Source organism: Saccopteryx bilineata, chromosome X (genome assembly GCF_036850765.1).
Source record: "Saccopteryx bilineata isolate mSacBil1 chromosome X, mSacBil1_pri_phased_curated, whole genome shotgun sequence".
Lineage (NCBI taxonomy): Eukaryota > Metazoa > Chordata > Mammalia > Chiroptera > Emballonuridae > Saccopteryx > Saccopteryx bilineata.
In genome coordinates this window covers 54,604,324-54,609,043 of record NC_089502.1, presented here as the reverse complement: position 1 = coordinate 54,609,043, position 4,720 = coordinate 54,604,324, and positions in this window count along the sequence as shown.

Below are 4,720 nucleotides of genomic sequence, written 5' to 3'. Positions count from 1 at the left end.
TCTCGACATGACGTTTCAAGTTTATGACTCTCACTCCCATAAAAACCTTAAAAAATTGAGATGTGAGTGTTTGGCTTACACTGTTAGCCTTATCTACATGAATGAACTAGGTTGGCTGCATGTGGTGGGAGAATACACAGTAACATGGCATATGAGCGAGGAAGTTGATGTTCCCCAGTATGCTTAACTACAGCATTTTGGACTGTTAAAAGCGCAAGTGTTCAGTTTGTATTAGGCTAGGGTGTGTTTCGACTTACACCAAAATTCAGGTTATGTCACTGTTGTAGGAACGGAACTGTGTCGTAACCTGAGGATCCCCTGTATTAGCCATCTGTAATCCTCATATGCCAAGCATGGACTCATTCACTCACTATTGCCTCTAAATATTCATGTACTTTGCACTTTTGAGCGAGTGGGTCATAACTGAAAGCAATGAAGATGTCCCTTCACTTGCTGAACCATAACTTGCATTTCCTCTTCCAGCAAAGATCGGGGTTGTCTACACACAGCAGGGGCTTCGTGCTCTATGCCTCTGCTCATGTTATTCCCCTTATCTGAAATGGCCTTTCCATGTTTGTTTCCCTGACTAATACATTCTCTGTGGAATATGAATACGTGTGGCTGATTTGGAATGAGTAAAACACACTTATGTGGCTATACAGGTAATCGTGGAGGCTGGTAGAATACGCTTGGGTGTGTAGCTGGTGAGACAGGAATAATATCTGTTGGTCTGAAACAGGCACTAAGGATAGCCTGAAATTCCAAGGCATCTTCAGAAGGGCTGTTTGTTGCCTGAAGCTGCAGATGTACAGCAACGTGCAGGGACGGATTCATATGAGGAAGAGAAGCACCTGAAACTGTACTCAGTTTCCAAGACACTCTTTTTCACTTCATTGAATTTTGCTAATCACTGAATCGTGTTTGCTTGGTTTTTTTGCAATAATTTCATTCCTTTTTGATTAATTTTCACACCTGCCTGGGTCTGACTCAGCAACAGCGCTGTACTGTGCATTAATAATGCTCACTGGCTCCTGACAGAGCAGGATGGCTCTCTCTACCTGGCAAGACATTCCTCTTGGGATTTCAGTCAAAGCACTTATTTTTAATCATTCTGAAAATAAAAGTGAATGTGTTGCTTCTCAGCTATTTCAATCATCACTACTTCTTTTCAATCTTCAGCTAAAGGAAGCAGTGTATCTAGCTAGCTCCCTCATTCACCCTTGGTTCTACAATTTTTGTCAAGATGCCTAATACCTGGCATGACAGACGTATACCGGTCAGTGGATTTGGTCAGAACATTTGATAATGGAGGAAGAATTCTGATTAAGTTCTTCAGAGATGTTAGATTTTGCTCCCTTTGAGTGTGAGGCCTGTTTCCGGAGAAAAGAAAAGAAAGGATATTGCATTTAGTTATGATTCATGAATGTCAGGATTCAAGTGTTTTCAAGGCTTCGTGGGAGCGGAAGAGGTAATGGAAACAGGAAGCCCGGCTGCCATAAGCACATACATAACAAGTAATTAATTGACTACAGACGTGAGGGAACCTACAGAGGACCTTAGAAAATACTATTGTACATGAAATGTATTAGCGTTAATATTCTGAACAGCTGGGTGGCTGGAAGTTTGATAACAAAGCACGTCATTTTAATTCGATCTAAGCTTCAGCTTTTAATTGAATTTATAAGAACATGGGGAAAATTAACAGGCAGCTTCTGGCAATTCAAAAACAATATTTTGGCTCAGAATGTAAGCTTCTCTCTAAATTTGGGAAATCTGGTCCTGGATAAAGATGGAGCAAGGAAAAATCATGCTATGATACCAATGACAACAGACCTAGGTCTCTGATTTTAAATAAATGCAGGTTGTTATTGTTTGTCAAAGATGGAACTGTTCCTTTGGATGGAATTATATCTTCCGGTGACTAACAAGTCAGTTCTAATTATAAGATTGTTGGTTGAATCAGCGACATGACTTTTTTCCTCTGAAAAGTCACCAAGATCCGGCACAATCATTGTTCAAAAACCTTCAAAGCAGAGCAGTGTGCTGAGGCCAGTGATGAATCTTCTTTGTTAAAAGACCTCAAAAGAATTGGGCAAGAAACTTTTGTTTTTTAAGTAATGGGACCCTGTGTCTTTTGACCAGGGCTGGAGAAGACTGATGAGTTCAAAATTGCTGCTTCTTACAAGAAATAGAAAAGATCATCAGTTTCCTTGTCAAGAAAAGGGTGCCCTGAGCAATCACATTTGTATCCCAATAACCTCAATGTATAATCTAACCTGTCACTGTTTTGCATCCTCAGATGAAATGCTTTGTCACCTTACTCCACCATTCATTAGGACAGGGCAAGGCAAAACAGACTCTTCCATGGCAAAACTCATGAATCATATTCTGGAGAAGGTGGGTGGGGGGTGCCTAAAGATGAAGTATGGGTTTTCTTCCCCTGCAGAGGTGATGGATCTCTTCTACCCCACTTTTCTCTTATAAAAGAGAAGATTCTTTTGTCCCAGTTCCCAAGCCACATCAAACTGAAAGTTTACTTTTTCAAAAACCATTGGGCCAGATTTTCTTAACTAAGGACAAAGACAGCTGAGGAGTCATTGAGCCTTGGTCGATGGTGCAGTGGATAAGAGCATCAGCCCAGAGCGCTGACGTCTCTGGTTAGATACCAGGGTTGCCAGCTCAGTCCTGAGGTTGTCAATCCCAATCCCACGGTCACTGGCTTGACTCCTAGATAGTTGTTTCGAGCCCTGGTCAGGGCACGTATGAAAGCAATCGATGGCACAACTAAGTGGAACAACGAATTGAAGCATCTCTCTCTCTCTCTCTCTCTCTCTCTCTCTCTCTCTCAAAAAGAAAGAGTCATTTACTTTAAATTATAATCATCACAGTTGACTTCCCCCTTTATTTGCATTTTTTTAATAAGAATTTTTTTTTTTACTTTTTATTTTTATTTTTTTTCATTTTAGAGAGGAGAGAGAGGGAGAGAGAGACAGAGACAGAGAGAGAGAGAGAGAAGAGAGAGAGACGGGGGAGGAGCTGGAAGCATCAACTCCCATATGTGCCTTGACCAGACAAGCCCAGGGTTTTGAACCGGCGACCTCAGCATTTCCAGGTCGACGCTTTATCCACTGCGCCACCACAGGTCAGGCGCATTTTTTAATATCTATGTAGTTTGAATGCATTGTCAAATTTATTTTTATTCTTTCCTTTGCATGTGTCTATCTTAAGCCTTATTCTAAATAAATTTTTGTAGGCCAGGAATGTTCTCTCTTTTATGTTTTGTATCTTCTTTTTAATTGATTGATTGATTGATTTTAGCCAGAGAGAGATAGAGAGAAAGACAGGAACATCAACTTGTTACTGTATGTGCCCTGACCAGGGATCGAACTGACAATCTCTGTGCTTTCAGATGATGCTCTAACCCAGTGGTCCCCAACCTTTTTTGGGCCATGGACTGGTTTAATGTCAGAAAATATTTTTACAGACCGGTCTTTAGGGTGGGATGGATAAATGTATCACATGACCTAGACAAGTGTCAAGAGTGAGTCTTAGACGGATGTAACAGAGGGAATCTGGTCATTTTTTAAAAATAAAACATCGTTCAGACTTAAATATAAATAAAACGGAAATAATGTAAGTTATTTTTTCTTTCTCTGCGGACCAGTACCAAATGGCTCACGGACCTGTACCGGTCCGCGGCCCGTGAGTTGGGGACCACTGCTCTAACCAACTGAGCTATTGGCCAGGGCTGTTTTGTATCTTCTATAATGTCTAGAAAATTTCCATGCCACTATAGGAACTTAATAGAAATGATTAATATAACATGTTCATACAGGTCCTTGGGTAGCCTCTATATTGGCAAGGGTACTTGAAAAACTACTATGTATTTAGCATCCAATATAAAGTATGAAAGTCCTTTTTGTTATTTTTCTTTGGTGCTCTGTGACCTGTATACTTTGGTCTTGTTTATTATGTAAATCACAGATTGGAATTGGTAGGTTGATACATGAGGATAAGAATTCCTTTTTATTATTACTTTCTTAGAAAATGAGATTTGTTGGGGTATGTTGGTTATTAAAATTATACAGGTTGCAAAGACTTCCTTTTTAAATAACCTTGAAAATGCACCAAAAAAAGACAGAAAGAAAATGCATCAATGAAGACTTCAAAGTGTAAGAATATTGTGTCTTTTTTTTTTTTTACAAGGATTTTGTTCCTTTTTTTTTTTAATTTATTATTTTTTTTAGAGAGAGAGGAGAGAGAGAGAGAGAGAGAGAGAGAGAGAAGGGGGAGGAGCAGGAAGCATCAACTCCCATATGTGCCTTGACCAGGCAAGCCCAGGGTTTCGAACCGGCAACCTCAGTATTCCAGGTTGACACTTTATCCCACTGCGCCACCACAGGTCAGGCGAATATTGTGTCTTAAAGGATCATGTCCTAAATGTGGAGAACAATCAATCTCTTAAGTTCAGAGGCTGTGATCAAACTAGCTCCAGAGCCTGACCTGTGGTGGCACAGTGGATAAAGCGTCGACCTGGAGATGCTGAGGTCGCTGGTTTGAAACCCTGGGCTTGCCTGGTCAAGGCACATATGGGAGTTGATGCTTCCAGCTCCTCCCCCCTTCTCTCTCTCTCTGTCTCTCCTCTCTCTCTCTCTCTCTCTCTCTCTCTCTCTCTCTCTCTCTCTCTCTCTCTCTCCCTGTCTCTCCCTCTCCTCTCTAA